The sequence below is a fragment of the Camelus bactrianus genome, chromosome 5, assembly GCF_048773025.1.
Source record: "Camelus bactrianus isolate YW-2024 breed Bactrian camel chromosome 5, ASM4877302v1, whole genome shotgun sequence".
In the NCBI taxonomy this organism is placed as follows: Eukaryota; Metazoa; Chordata; class Mammalia; order Artiodactyla; family Camelidae; genus Camelus; species Camelus bactrianus.
In genome coordinates this window covers 35,260,529-35,277,558 of record NC_133543.1, presented here as the reverse complement: position 1 = coordinate 35,277,558, position 17,030 = coordinate 35,260,529, and the positions used below count along the sequence as shown (strand labels likewise).

Genomic DNA, 17,030 nt, shown 5'->3' with positions numbered 1-17,030 from the left:
TTATTCAATCTCTCATTTTCTTAGATAATATTTTCACACCTGTTCCTCTAGTCTTCTCCCTCATACTCCCAATCTAGTCTATATGAAATCCAACTGACAATTTCAAATTATATCCAACTCCAATGACTTCTCATCACTTGCACTGCCACTCTCCATTAGCCTATATGTAATTATAATTGGCAAAACCAATCAGAGTAAGCTTTTCAAAATTTGTCAGATCATATTATTTCTCTCCTAAGACATAAACAAAGTCCAATGGATATCATTACTTTTCTGACCCCATATCCTACCACTGTCCCTCTTGCTCTGCTCAAGACACACTGGCCTCTAACCCTTTTATTTACAACAACTGACTCATGTTCCTCCCCAATGAGTTCAAACTGGTTGTTCTCCCTACCTGGGAACATTCTTTCCTCAGATAGCCACATGACTAACTGCCTTGCTTCTTTTAAGTCTTTGCTTAAATTTGCTCTTTCTTGATAAGACTTATCCTGCTAATCCTATGTAATATTGCAACACCTCCTCCTAATTCGACTTACCCTCTTTTATGTTTTTTTTATAGCACTTATTATCTTCTCACATACATTACCTATTTATTATGATTATTTTTTAATGTCTGTCTCCTACCACTAAAACGTAAGCTCCATAAGGATTGGGAATTTTTTTTGTTTTGTTCACTGATCCTAAGCACCTAAAACAGTGCCTGGAACAAAGTAGGCCCTCAATAAATACTTGAAGAAAAAAAGAACAAAAATTTATTCACTTAATTCAAATAGCTAAGATATACATTAATTTTAAAACACTTTAAAAGCTTAAAATATTTTATTGTAAAATTTACCTCCCACTCCTGTTCTCCATGTATCCAATTTCTATTCCCTCCCCATGAGATAATGTCATCACTGTTACTATTTCCTTGTGTTTCCTTGCAGTGATTTTTCTGCATAAGTAAGCATATATAAATGAACATTCTTTTCTCCATTATCTTTGAACCACAAAGGTGGCATCCTATATATACTGCTCTGCATTTGTAATATTTTAATTTTAATTGTAATTAGAAAAAAATGAATAGACCATGAAGATTTTTATTAGAAATAACAAGGTTCTTGGTTGGTTTATAACAGCTGAACAGTATTCTATTCTGGATATCATACAGTTAAATTTGACCCATTTAGATACACATTTAAGTTTCTCCAACATTTGCTTTTAAATATTGCTAAGAATAACTTTGTATCTATCTCATAAAGGACTATATCAGTGGATAAATTCCAAAAAATAATTAACTAGGTCAATAGAAAACGTGTTTTTCTAATTTTGACAGATACTGCCAATTACTCTCCATATGGTTTGTGTCCATTTATATTCTACCAGGAACATAAAAGAATGCCTCCATTCTCACCAAGCTTATTAAATCCAATTTTGAGAAATTTGTAAATTCCAATAGCTGAGTAGTAGTATTTCACTGTGGCTTAAACCTGCTTTTCTTTTATCAGGTATGAGGTTAAAATTTCCATATGAGTAAAAGCCATTTGTATTTCTTCATTGTTAACATTCTTTCATGTACTTTGTCATTTTTCGGACAGCAATGTTAGTCTTTTAACTTATTTTGTATTTTTTAAGTATATTTAAAAAATTTAGCCACTTGAATAGGAATTGCAAACTTTCAATGTTTGTAGTTTGTCTTTTGATTTTGCTTATACGTATGTGTGTGTTAAAAAATGTGGTCAAATTTATGAATCATTTTATTTTATGGCTTCAAGATTTTGTTTTGAAGGGTTTTTCTACTCTAAAGTCATAAGAAAAAACCTCTCATGTTTTCTGAGTACCTCTGTGGCTTCATATTTTACATTTGAATATTTGATCCATTTAGAGTATATCTTGCTGTATGGTGTGAAGTGTGGATTCAACTTTCCTTTCCAGATCGCTAACCAGTTGTCCCAACATGTACTAAATGGTACATTTTTTCCCACTGATATGAGATGCCATCCTCAATTTCAACTTATAAGTCTATTGCTGGAGTTTATAACCCTGTCCATTCTGTCATTTCATACATCAATATAGCCTTTTCAACTAGGGTTCTGTGACAGAATTAAATTCTACAAAAATGCTATGTGACTCTTTTAGTACTTTCCTAATCTCCCAAGAAGAGTATATAGCTAATACCATTTTACATGCAGAGGAAGTTAATTCACTACATACATAGACTAAATGATGGCCATCTGAAGATACCATGTCCTAATTCCTATAAAATGTAAATGTTACCTTATAAGGAAGAAAGGTCTTTCCAGATGTAATTAGGTCAAGGCTTTTGAAATGGGGACACTACTCTGGATTACCCAGTTGAGTCCTAAATGAAATCACAAGGGTCCTTATAAAGAAAAGTAGACACACACAGAAGGGGAGGTTATGTGGCTCCATACCCTGAGACTGAAGGAGTGGCATGACCATAAGCCAAGGAGTGCTTGCAGCTACTAGAAGCTGGAAGAGGTGAGGAAAGGATTCTTCCCATAGAACATTTAGAGGGAGAACAGACCTTGATTTTGATTTTGGCTCAGTGACACTGATCTCAGACTTCTGGTATCTGGAACTGGGAGAGAATAAATATCTGTTGCATTAAGCCACCAAGTTTTTGGTAATTTGTTACAGCAGCCATAGGAAATTAACAGCATATTTTAGGCTTATGGCACATACCCAAACACCATGTATAGGTACAATATGGCACTAGGGCTTAATTTAAAGTCATTTTGTTAAACATGGAAGTTGCCCATATGGCTCTTGTCCCACAATATCTTAGTGAATTTTCTTGTTCTTTGTAGTAGTCACTCAGTTGATTAACTAAAATCCACTGGATGGCAGTTCCAGGAACACAATCATATGATCTGCACATGGGCTTTTAACTTCATCTTTTAAAATTTCTTTTAAAGTTCTATTATTTTTCTCTTGGCTTTTTCTCATGACACTGGATATCTTTGCAGTGTTCATGGTGTGTTCAAATGCTTTCAACATTTCCTTATTCTTCTCTCACCCCCATGCCTGCTTGATCTGTTTTAGACTGAAAGGAGAATTAATAAACTTTCCAAGTCTAGTGTTTTTGACTATTTTCCCCTGTACATGCATTTTTTGCATTGTAAGTGCTGATGCCACATTATCTGCTTTGTAGATGTTCATAACTGCTGTATCTCATTGTGAACTGCACTCTTGGCATTAAAAAAAATGACTTTGTTCATCTCATTTGATGTTTATGTGGACCGATTCCTCTGGTCTGACATTTAATATTTGTTTGCCTTTATCTGACTTAATTTTTAATCTTGTTTAGTTTTCAACATTTTAAAAGAAATTTAGTTGTGCTTCTTACATATATTAGAGAATAGTATTTGCTCTGTGATTTAGCTGGAAATCCACTTTCTAAAAAACCAACATGAGCTAAAAGCCCATTTACATTAATTTTTCTCTTGTCTGATTCCCTTCAGTACAATATTAAATGATAACTGTGACAGTGGGCATCTGATAAATAGAATTGTTTTTGTTCTTTTATTTTAACTTGTTTTCTTGATTATTTTAAAAAAGAAAATATTTTATTATTAGTTGTTATCTCGTTTTTCTCCGTGTATAATTTCTCTGTAGGTATCTTTGTTCCATTAGTTACCTTTTTATAATTATAAATTTATGCAATTTTGTATTTACAAATTAACTTCTGTAATTTATGTAAATTTGTCTTTTCTCTATTCAAGATCTGTTAGTTCACTTCTATAAGCAATTAAGATATTGGCATATTTCCAATAACTCTGTCCTGCTCTTTTTTTTCCTTCATCATATTTCAGTTAATATTTTAAAATATTTTTCTCTGTACTGTTAAATTCTGCTTACACTTTTATTATTTTCAGCTTTAATAGACATTCTTTGACTTGGAGGAAATAGACAAATTTACAACTACAAAAACCTGGATGTAAAGGGGAGAAAACAGGTCAAGGTAGTGCATCATCTCTATTTTTAGGGAACTGTTTACATTTTGTTCTAGTCTTTATTTTATAGGTAAAACCTTTTTAATGCTTACTGTTCATCCTTCTGTGGTAATTTTTAAGTTATTTCCACCTGAATGGCAGTAGTTCATTTTCTAGGAATTTTTTTCAGCAAAGGCACACTTAATAACAGTATTCTCCAAGTTCAAAAATTGTCTATAGTCTTTATACCTGAAGACACTATGAATTTAAAATACAAAATACATTCTTTTGTATAAGGTCCTGTAGATGTTACTCTACTGTCAGTTGGCCCTAAATGTTGATGTGGATAATATTTTCCTCTTTCCCCCCTTATCAGTGACTTAATCATTTGTTCTAGTGGCCTGTAATTTTCTTTTTTTGTTAGTGTCTTTGTGTGGTTTTGGTATCATGTGATGGTGGCTTCATAGAATGAGTTTGGGAGTATTCCCTCCTTTTCTTCATGTTTAAAGTCCAGTAAGTTCATGAAGCTATGTCTCAGTAATACAGTTCTAGGTTAATTTCCCCTGGTGTGCCTTTTTCAATATGTAGATTCAAATTACCTTCTATTTTATAAAAGTTACTGAATTTTATCTTTAAATATTTGTCCTTTTATTATTTTTCTTTAGTGTCTCTATCTCAATTTATCTACTTATACACAGAATACAAAATTTTCTAATTATTTTATTCTTTCTTTGGTTTCCTTTATTCATTCTTCTCATTTTAATGTTATATATTCCTGAAGAGTACCTTCTATAATGTCTAGTCTCTCTTCTGTTTTTTTCAATTTCGTTTTTGAAATAAGTACTTCTTTTCTAAGTTTGGCCAGCTCATAATTCATCTTCTGATGTTTTACAACATGTTTGTCAGAGTTCTTGCTTTCTGGATCATCAGTTTTTCTCCTAAAGTTGATTGGTTTATTCATGTGCTATCTTCTCCCTCTGTCTCTGTGTCCTTCTATCCATCCCTCTGTGTTCCCTCCTTTCCCTTCCTTTCTTTGTGGAGAAACTCACTCAATATATTTCCAGTAATATCAGGATTCAGATGTAATCACCAAACTCTGAAACAGGCAAGAGCAGCTGAGACCTGGTAGGAGCCACATAAGAGTAAGTGAAGAGAAGCAGTCTTGGAGAAGTGTAGTGGTAAAGAACACCACAGGGCGGCTCTCAGAAAATGATGGCAAGAATATGCCCTGACAGTACATAACACCTTAAGTTGCTACAGGCCTTGTTTATAGTCACAGGTATGGGAACAGAGGTGAGTTGAGTTGTCAGTAGAATGCAGCAGTCTCAGGTTTAGAGAAGTAGAGAAGGTAGGGGCGACACAAAGAATACACAAACAAACCCTTTTTACAGGAAGTTTGTGTCCGTGGCAGAAGAGAAGACTACTTCTTGGAAAGCAAACTTGGAACAATAGTCTGGACCCTCCCTAACCGCCCCCCTGCCCCCCACCCCCCACACATACGTGGTGCCAGATAATACCATTACATTCAGTTGTGAGTAAAAACAAAAAGGAATTAGCAGAGTCCTGGTAACAAAGATACTCTAACAGGATGAAAAGAACAGCAAAAGATAGTGATAGGCAGCAATTGATCACTAGGAAAATGTTACCACAATGCAAGGAAGAGGTTGGAAAATAGATCATTTTCATGTTTATTAGTCATTTGCATTTCTTCCTTGATAAATTACATGTTCAAGTCTTTTATATAAATGGTTGTCTCTTTCATATTAAATTGTTAGCACTTTGTATATTAATAAAATCATCATCTTCCTTGTTGTAGATGCCAACTATCAATTCTTATGTCTTCAAGTGCTTTTTAATTTAATTTATAGATTTTTCTAATTATTTAAAAATTTTATAGTAAAAATTACAAATCTATTATTTTATGGCCTGTAAAGAGTTGCTTTTAAAACAAAATATTAATGTTATCATTATGTTTTCTAAAGATGCTTTAGATTTCACAAATCACATCAATCCTATGCTCAAAACCCACCAATGGCTTCTTGTTACAGTTAAAATAAAACCTAAAGTTTAAATAACTTAATGTGACCTCTAAGTCCCTTACATGTCTGGCTCCTGCAAGAATTTTTTTAGGGGAGATATATAAATATCAAGGATTTCTTTGTAAGTAAGAAAGGATTAAAAAGAAATAAAGACATACTGTCAAATTATGTAAGAAAAACTGAAATAAGATGATAGAAACACACTCAAATGCATCAAAAATTACAGTAACTATTATATGTTTACTGACAATTTCTTTTTGTTAGTGAGTCCATGAATTTCCTGCTTGTGATCTCTACTCCTTTTTCTTTTTGTTCATGGAAATAACTTTAATTATTCTTCTGATAATACATGGTTACAGTAAAATGTCAGACTCTGGAGATAAAGTGAAAATCTTCCAGATTTAACTATAATTTGGTATATATTGTACAGAACATTAGACCAGATGGCTGTCATTTTTTTCTGAACACTTACCTGCCCTGAACATCATAACCTTACATATTTGTTTGTCAAAATATTTACCTTTTACACAGCCTTGACACACTGGCAGTATGGCAACAGTTTTAAGAGTGTAAGAAAGTTAATTGAGAGCATCATTAACCAAAGTTTCTGGTTATAGAATAGTAGAAACCTATTGTAATACAGGATTAATTTAGGTATGTGGCAGTGGGAATTTAAGTCAAGCAAGCTTGGGCAGATCATAGCCTACTGGTCAGGGTTAGTACATTGAATTCCTGTTCAGTTCAAAAGAGGACTGACTGTTACAAGGCTCAGATATGGACACTGAGATTTTCTAGGTATGTCCTGACTGAAAGAAAAGTGGGTATGGGGCTATACCTGCAGCTGGGGAGACCATCAGGTATTATCAGTACCCATGGGAGAGGTACTGGAAGAAGATGAGGGAGAAACTTGAATAGATCAAAAAGCATTAAAGACATAAATAGCATTCAAAGAAACCTCACAACCAGAAAGTTTTACATATGATTTTAAACACACATTAAAGCAACACTAAATTCATATTATATAAAGTTGTTCTAGAAAACAGAAAAAGAGTAAAAGCTACTCATATCATTTTATAAGGCCAGTGTAATTTTAACTGCAAAATCAGATAAGGAAAATGAAGGAAAAAAATTATAGCACATTACATTTAAGAACGTAGATTCTAAAATCCTAAATAAAAAATTTGCTAATCAAATACAATAATATATTAAAATACTGTACCATGATCAAGTAAGGTGTAAACTATCCATATAATTGACAACATTAATATACCACAGGGTAAGTATCATATGATTATTTTAACAGAGGCATAAAAAACATTTTATAAGGTTCGATAGTTCTTTATGGTTAGAATACATGGCATGCTAGACATAGAAGAATCTTTCTTAATGTGGTGAAGGTTTTCTATTAAAAACCTTCAACGAGCATTATACTTAAGTGAGAAATTAGATACATTTTCTTTAACATTGGGTATAAGATGAGAATGCCTACTGTCATTTAACACAGTTTCACGGGAACTGACTGAAGTCTTGGAAAGAAGAAAGAAGTAAAAGGATGGGAAAGGTAGAAATAAGACTGTCATTATTTATAATTGATACATGATCATCTTAGAGGAAAGAATAATCTATTAAGAGTAAGAGAGGTCAGCAATGTTAGAGCCAAGATCAAGTTTCAAAAAAATCAGCAGCATTTTCTATACATCAGCAGTAGACATCAAGAAAATACTTTAATTGAATATTTAAAATATGAGTATCTACTTAAACATCATGTATAACATTAAAAAGTTGAAAAATTGGAAGCAGATTTTTTTAACTATTTAAAACTGATAGGAAATGAATATCTAGAATATACAACAAATTCTTGAAAAATACTAATCAACAAACAGGAACCCATATAAATAAAGAATATGAACAAGGAATTTCAGAAGAAGGAAGCCAAAAGGGCAAACAAGAATATGAAAGAAATAGTCAAACTCATTAGTGATAAGCGGAATTCAGATTGACACAATGAGCTATAGAATCACACACATTAGACTGAGAATATTAGAAAGCTAGATAATGTCAAGGATTGGCACGAATGAGGGGGTTTCTACTGGTGAAAGTGTGGACCAAAGTATTTACTTGGTAGAGGTTCTGGCAGGACTTGGCCAAATTAAATGTAAACATATATATCCTATTACCCAGCAGTTCTGTTCCTAGGTACACACCCAAAGAAATCCTCACCAAGTTCCCTGAGAAGACAAATATGAGAATGTTCATCATAGCATTGCTTGTTGTGACAGAAAATTAGAAGCAATCTGGGTGGAAATCACTGGGAAACATGGATAGTTAAAACATGACAGCTACAAACCACGGAATAGTATGCAGTAGTTAGAAGCAATGTAAACACAACAACATAAATAAATGACAAAAACATAAGATTAAGTAAAATAAAACAGTAAGAAAAAGAATGAGAGGCATAGTACAATACCATTTATGCATATTAAAATTTCATGAGCATAAATGGAGAAGGCAGGGTAGAGATATAGTTAAGACAAGCTCAACCATGAGATAGATAAACACTAAAGCTGAGATATGGGTACACAAAAGTTCATGGTATTTTATTTCCTGTTCTTTGTTATGTTTTTTCAAAATTTTATATTTAAAATACTTGAAAAATATGCATATATAAAACAATACTCATGGTATGAAAAAATATATGAACAAAAGAGAACAGTGTAATAGATATTAGACTAACATATTAGAATGATTTCCTATGGGGCAAGGTCAGCAGCATGAGAGCAGAAATGAGAAGAAAAGAAAATATATAAATAAATTAAATAAGTGCTTTGCAGGAACCAGTGATGACAGTATGCCATGAATTAAGGAGTGTGATTAACTCTATTTTCTACGCAAAAGGTACACTGAGAAGGGAAACTTTTTTTTTTAATCAGAAGGATCTATGTTAGACTGTGGAGATAAAGGAACTATAAAAATAATTGTCTAATTATTATAATTCAGAAAACAATTGAATAGCTCTTCTAAGTAAGCAAATCACCATTTATAACTATAGAAATAAATTAGAAATAAGTAATGCCATTTATATTTTCAAGAGAAGTCATTTCTGACAATAATATTCATCGTAGAAAACTAGCAAAATCACTAAGCTGCTAACTAGAAATTAAGGAGAAAAAATAGACTCTAAGTAATTGCACTCTAAAAGAATAAAGAAAAATAGAACAAAGGAAAAAAATTCCCACACCAAAGGCTGTAAACTATTTTGATTCACACAGTAGCAACAGTCGATTTTTTCAAAGGAAAAACTTTATGCTGATATTGAAAAAAATAGGACTTTTCAAAATCTGTATTTCTGGTTCCTTCCGAAAAAAATCATGAGATTTGATTTTACTGGCCTCTTATTCCCACTTAGAAAGGATTTTAGAGCTGAATATTCTCCAAGGTTCTGGTGTACCTACTTGTCACACAAAATTATTTAAAGTACCTTTTTTTTTTTTTTTTTGCATTTTACCCCTCATATCTCACTCAAAATTTTACTAAGTGTATTCAGAAATTTACTTAGGAATGTAAGCATGTAAGCAGTCATAAGAGACAAACAAAATATGCTAAGTGAAAGGATATGGTAGGTCAAGACAAAGCTTTGGGGACTTAAGAAATAGTGAGAAGAGGTTTAGTATTCAGAAGTAATACTATGAGTATTTGAAACTATGACAGGGTTTTTAGAAGTGGTTAAAAAACAAGGTTAAGGAACTAATTAATACATACATTTAAAAAATACAGTGGATAGTAGCTTTCTGTAAAATTATTTTTTCAAGTTTTTCAAGTTAAACTCTACTGAGTTATGCACACAGTTTTGATGGACGCTTATTTAATCTCTTCTCCATTCTTCTTAATTGGTTTGCACTCTTCCATAATACATCAATTTTATCAACTGCCCATTATTAATGAAATCTGATACTTCTGACAAGATGGTTATTAGGGCATAAAAACTTGTGTCTGAATACGAATGGACGTAGTTGTGAGGTTGCTTAGACAGGGCCAGTGATAAAAAAGTGAGCAAGTTTAGCAAATCAAATTATAATCTGGCAACCCTGACCATTTAAATTAGATTATTTATGAGGCTGTAGTTATTACTCACCTTGAGTGTCTATTTTTTTTAAAGATCTTGTCTGCAAACCATATAACATTCAATATCTACTTCCCACATGCAGAAACTGGTATCTTCAATAAGCATCTAAAAGAAACATAAGAAAATATCATGAATTTAAGGTTATAAATATTTTTTCATTTATTTTAAATACTAAAGGAAACACTGAAATTTTTCTTTATGGTTTCTTTAATAACTGTGGGCAAAGGGAGCTGTGTATCATAGGACATTTTAAATGTAATTAAATAGTAATAATAATGAGATTTTTTTTTTCGCTTTAGAAGAATCAGAAAGCACTATGGAATATGTATTTTGATCCCAGGCATAGAGTTTAGTACTTTCTATAGTATTAATTTTATATGGCTAACCTAATTTCTATAAACATTTTTAAGAAATATAATTTTAAACACATTGATTCTGATGTCCCATATGAATGTAGCCCCACCCTAGAAAATACTTTGCTTGTTCAGAATGAATAATTACAAAAATATATACTTGATTACATCTGAGTTGCCTATAAAAATCAAAATCATAGAAATCAATTAGTTAAATATTCTGTCTTCATGAAAAGGTATTTTTTATCCCTTATTATGTAAACTGCCCAATCAGTGCTTTATACCAAGCTAATAAAGCTTAGCAGAGGCCTTTTAAGAGAAATTGCCTCTAATAGAGAACTGAGATTATTCAGAGAAAATGTTCTTTGTAGAAATAATTTTATTCTGACTTTCTTTGCTTGTTTACATAAGCCTGAGACAAGCAGTCAGGGAAACAAGATGTGGACACTACAGTGCCATACCTTTAGCATATGGTTTTGAGTTCTATGGATTCCAAAGCCAATCAGTAGTTTTTTGATGAGCAACATCACTGTTCCTTTTGGTCATTAGTGTACGTCGCTGTTTCAGTTGCAGCTACATGTTAAAAACACCCGGGACACTTCTAAATGTATGGTGACAGTCTATTCCTTACATATTCTGAGCTAACTGGTATCACGGGGGCCAGGACCTAGCTATTCTTCAAAAGGATTAAGGAAGGATATTTATTCTGCAGGTTAAGAAATGATCTTACCTCAACTACTTGACTTAGTTTCTATGGATAGCTAATAAGACATTAACTTCAAAATAAAAAAATACTGCCAAAGGATCTATGAAAATTAGTAAGGTACTTGCCGACATGATTAGTAAGTATTTAAAATGACTAAAAAGCTTCCATGACACACATAAACACACACAAACCTACTTCAACAATGACAACGTCTTAGATTACATGGATCTAAGCATGGCATAATTGGTGGTTGCAGTGAATCTCAAATTCCAATGCACTTAAGGACCAAAGGTACTACTTTAAAATAAAATGGGGATTCTCAGGTGCCATGCCCAGAGATTCTGATTCAGAAGAATTCAGCTAAGGCCAAGGTGTCTCTTATTATTAAACATCTCAGGTGATTAAAATGCAAAAGGTCTACATTCCCTGTAAAACAGTGCTCTAAGTATTTATGAACAGTGACTACTACTAGACTTTCAATATTAGCATTTATAAAAACATTCTTGAGTTTTATTCTGAGATTACATTTCTAATCTTAGTAGATAATCCCAAAGCCCACTGGTAACAAATAACTTTAAATGTAAGAGTAAATAGGACTTGAGCAATAAATCAATGCAGTTAAGCTAAGATAATGTTTATGGATCATATATTTTGTAAGCTTTGCTATCCTTCTAAGTAAACTGTGTAGGTAATCGATAAAAATACTTGTGGGCCAAAAATAAAAGAGAAAACTAGGTTATATTCTATAATGAAGACTTAATGTAAAACCTCATATATAACTAGAAACATGCCTTCATTGTTTCAAAATTAAAATTTTTTGTCCCTAACTTAGTGGAAGGTAAAAGCTCAAAAGGTAGCACAAATACCATTTGCTCTGTTTAAATACAAAACCAAAAATTTGAAAAGAGAATGTCTTGAATCATTTCCCTTAAGAACACACACACACAAACATAACTTACTAAAAATAACATGGAATAGACTGTAAATATTCTAGTTTTGAAAATTCATATAAACAAGTCCAGAATTACTTCACAACAAAAACAATATATTCAACATCACATACCCCTCAGATTCTTTGTGACAAAGAAAAGTCGAATAAACAGAGGCAAATATCTGAGTCTTGACTATACATAATAAGGATGGTGGTCAACAACTACTAATCCTTTAAAGAAAATTATACATATTTTCTCCTACCTACCTAATTTGGAAATGCTCCTAATAAAGTATTCTTTCTACATGCGTGTGCTGCCAAAGACTTTAGGTGTTTCTACTAAGTTAACATCAATCTTCAGTTTATGACTTCAGTTGATTCCTTCCTCAGGCTTAGTGCTGCTTAAAAGCTAGGAAACAGTATGGACTTCCCAAATGTCTTCACGAACAGTGAGCTATTCTACCTTTCAAATCTGCAAGATACGCTGCAAGCCTGCCTCTGTGGTTTACAGCTAAGAAATGAAGCCCCAATGTCTTTCGGCAAGACTCTTGATTTTCTATCACCTGACCCCATCTGTCTTTTGCTGTTTATCTCTCATCTCATGGTCAACCAAAACTTAGCTCAAATACTGCTTCCTCCTTAAAGGAAATTTCCATCACCTGACACTACAGCTATCTTTCCCTTTTGATTTCCTACACGAATTACTGCAAATTACTTAGCTAATTAATCAGGTACACACTTATGGTCCCTTACTTCTGTCTTTTATTATTATTTAAGACTTAGCATTTTCGTTTTATTCCCCTAACTAGCTTATAATTTTCCAGCAAGCCCTAGCCTGAAAGCATTTAATAAATATGTGATGATTTTACTTGTTGGTCTTTCTAATAATAAAATACAGTGTTCTTCAGTGATAAGGTGAGGTACCCAACATTTCTTTTTAGTACATTTTATAACTATGAATGATTTAAAAATTATAAAGGGGGGAGGGTGATAGCTCAGTGATAGAGCCACATGCTTAGCATGCACGAGGTCCTGGGTTCAATCCCCAATACCTCCATTAAAAAAAGAATGAATAAATAAAAATTATAATCTATGTTGCATGAACTTCCCTATCTGTTCTAAGCACTACCACACCTCACTCTCTTAATGTCTCATAAACCAAGTAATTTTGGTTAACTGAGAATAGTAGTGTAATAATTACTAGTATTAATAACAACTAAATTAACAGGAATGGACAATTTTCAGTATATTAGACTCTAAATATACTTAACACATAAGTCATAGGAAACATGGTTTAGTGTTTCCTTAGGAAAACTATGTATTTTAATAAGAACCAATAACTCTGTAAATTATACACTATATCACAAAAGAATTCAACCTATACGTATTGCTCTTTAATTATTAAAAATACAGACTTCTAGACAATGGACATTAAGTAGCTCCAACATTTGTCATATAAGTTGCTAAAACTTCTTCCTTGCTTTTTAATACAGTAGTAAGAACTAACACTTATTGATTTCTAAATTCTAAGTAGCATTAATTAATTTAATCCTCACAGGAATCCTACAAAGTGCTACTATCATTTACATTTTACAGATAAGGAAGATGAGGAACAGAGAAAGTAACTGGACAAAGGTTTCACAGCTAGTAACTGGCAGAGCTGGTTTTCAAACTCATACAGTCTACAATTAACTACAGTATTTCTTGAAGGCCCTCTCCATTACACTAAAATCTCCAATAGTTCTGAAAGCCTTATCTAACAGATCTTCATATCCATTTCTGCCTTCCACCTTCCATCTTTATACAAGGTTTATCAGGTTTCCCACTGAGAGAAGAATGTCATGGTGGTCTACTTCCAACTCTTCTTCCTCACAATAAGATGATTTCTAAGTTCTCATTTAGCTCTACATGCTTTCTATTATTTCTGTACCATTTACATAATAAAGCCTGTGTGATATTAAGGGTTTATCCTAAAAACCTCATCTTGCTTTTGAATGTAATGTTATAAGCCTAATCACATTAAGATCCATTAATGGTTCAATACCGGGATATAAAATTTATGGTTTTAACTCAATTTTTTCTACAAAAAAATGTGCCTTCTTAAAATATCACTGCACCCCCAATTTAAAAATTTTTACAGAAAGAAAACATGCTTTCTACTTCCCTGAGCTATGTGATTATATCCCAACCTAACCTTCATAGGTGATTGCTTTCATAGCATTAGCAGTATGCAGTTTCATAGCCTTCAAGATTCCATTTATTCTGATCTGACAGTGACTTTTGAAAAAACTCCAATTCACAGATTTCATATATGACTGAATAGAAACAGATTATAGCAAGAAATTACAGAATAAAATAAAATCTCACAGTCTTAAGAAAACAAACATTCAAAGAATTAAAAATATTTTTAGTCTATGTTTAGTTTTTTTTAAGGTTTCCAAATTTCTTCAGTATAGCAAGAGTTCTAATCATGCAACCCATGGAAGATTTGTTTCCTCAACCGTTTTTATCACAGAGACTAATCTTAGTATGAGCATATTCAAGCCATTCTTAGTACCAGTGAGGACCATTATTAGGTTTATTCCAGATCATGTTTTTTTTTAGTGAATCCGGAATAACTTTTACTTATGGTTTTATTTATTTATTTTTGCAGCTATTCCATCTTTTTGGTAAACAGCCTAAGAGGCCCTTACTGACTATGCCCAAGTCACTTTCAAAAACAAAGAACCATTAGTTACTCTAAATCCTTTCTACCAAATTAAGCCTTGTCCTTTAGCCCTCTTGCAACTTGTTCAGATGATATGACTTCAGTATGTAACTACATTTAAAGTCCAAAGCAACCGAATTTCTATGAAAGTTGACACTAACCAGGCTATTCAAGGCAATCACAGTAAATGATGTATTTTCATTAGAGAAAAAAAGAAAAGCCATCTCTTTTTTCCTCTATTTTTTTTCCCCCACTAGCATTCTCCAAAAACATCCATCCGGTCTAGGCAGAGTATTTCTTTAGATACTCTGAAATAAACAATTTGGTTCTGATAGACCACCTTAATTACACCCGTTATTTGGGGAATACTCATGAGTGATTTTTGGCTACACTAATATGCAAACACCTTGAGAGCTGACCTTTTTTGAGAGGAGGAATTAAGTACAACATTTTGCCAAATACAGTACCAAGAACATGCGTATTAACATTCTGGCAATAATACATTCAATCTTAGTCATATTATCCTTTTGGGCTTGTTGATAGACAACTAATGAGCTAAGAGAGATGGGGCCCAGTAAATAGCTCATTTTTTACTGTAATTCTGTATAGTCTCTCTCAACCTCAAAAGTAGGTTCTCAACATCTTGAAAACCACTATGGATTGAGAACTCAAGGCTGAGAAAATCAGTATGTTGTAGAGAAAAAAATAGGACTCAGAGAATGAAATCAATGAGTGAGTCTTTGTTAGTAGGTTTACATGCAATAAATCAAAAATTCTAGAAAGGAATTATTTCCATTAATCCTTCCGTGTGCTAGAACTTTTTAAGGACATCCTCAGTGGCAGTGTTATAGAGAAACACCATAAAGCTATTTCATATAGCTTTATTATATTTTATAAAGCTATTTTACATATGGAAATAATATTCTATGACCTTGCTCTCTGCCCTCCTCTAAATGCTGGCCCTGTTACAAGTTCATGACTATAGGATGTTGATGCTGTCTTATCTTCTCAGGTTATCTTATCCGGCATCCTCAGTAGTCTCTCAGCTTATTTCTAGCAGTAGATCCCTCTTTTATCCTTTTTTCATGGCCTCCTTAAAACATCACTATCACTGACTTCACCTTCATTTTCTTTTCTAAAACATCATATTCCTCTTTCTCTCATTACCAACAGGAGTTGCCTATATTTCCAGAACGCCAGAAATGAAATATTTTTTCAATGCTAGAAAGTTCTATAGAGGAGCAGGAGGAGGAGGGGAGAAAAGCAAGAGTGAGCACAACTACTACTGATATTACTGTTCAGGATTATGCTAAAAGCGTAGATGGAATTACGGGAAAGGAGACTGGGATATCAAAGAAGGAATTTCAACATCAGAAAGTACGCTTAAATTTCTTCTGAAACATGGTAACCTTGAAGGCCCTTTCTAACTTCATGAGTCTTTGCAATTATGATTAGGAATCACAAAAAATTTTGTGAGCAAACAAGAAAAGAATGTTTTGAAAAAGTATTCACACAAACACGAAAGTTGTACTGCCCCTTTTTGGAGGCAGACAACAGAAATTCATGAACATTTAACAGAGTAGAACTCTTTTTTTAAATTCTAAAGCAATATGGCAAAATATAGGTATTAGTTGTACCAGTCAGCAATTTATTACCTAACATATTTAACTAACTCAAGGGTTAAAACAAACAAAATCCTATAAACTGATGGTAGGCCAACATGGAGAATAAAACAAAAACCTGGGAAGTGATGCTGAAATTCATGCTACCAAAAGAAAAACTGCAAAAGAACTGGAATTTTGCCCAGCAAAAAAAGCTGTTCTGCTGCTGCTGAAACAGAAAATGGGTCCATGACTCTGTGTGTGTGTGTGTGTGTGTGTGTGTGTGTGTGTGTGTGTGTGTGTGTGTGTGAGAGAGAGAGAGAGAGAGAGAGAGAGAGAGAGAGACACTACTGCTTTTGTGCACAAAAATTAGGAGGCCTCAAAGAAGTTTCACATATTTTCAAGTATTTTAATGGTGTTATAACAACATTTTGGGGCATTTGAAATGTAAGACACTGTCATCTCAAAGTAAAGCACTATTATGAAGATAGATTTCATGAAGCTATTATAAACTCAGTTCAATGCCTAAAATGAAATTCAGATTCAGAATATAAACCATAATGCTTTGTTTACATGGTGGTAACAAAGATAACAATAGGTTTAAAAGCGGTCCACTGTATTGAACTGAACAA

General features: G+C 32.8%; 1 protein-coding gene across 10 annotated transcripts in view; it reads right to left on the bottom strand.

Annotated features, from left to right (window-relative positions):
• MBD5 (methyl-CpG binding domain protein 5) overlaps positions 1-17,030 on the bottom strand; it is a 330,231-nt gene that overhangs the window by 182,485 nt on the left and 130,716 nt on the right. For 9 of the 10 annotated variants that reach the window (XM_074363612.1, XM_074363611.1, XM_074363609.1 and 6 more), the window contains exon 2: positions 10,110-10,205. The gene's annotated coding sequence lies outside the window, so the exon portion shown is untranslated. Of the gene's footprint in view, positions 1-10,109; positions 10,206-10,914; positions 11,027-17,030 lie in introns of all 10 variants that reach the window. The other variant, XM_074363613.1, reaches the window with a different exon arrangement.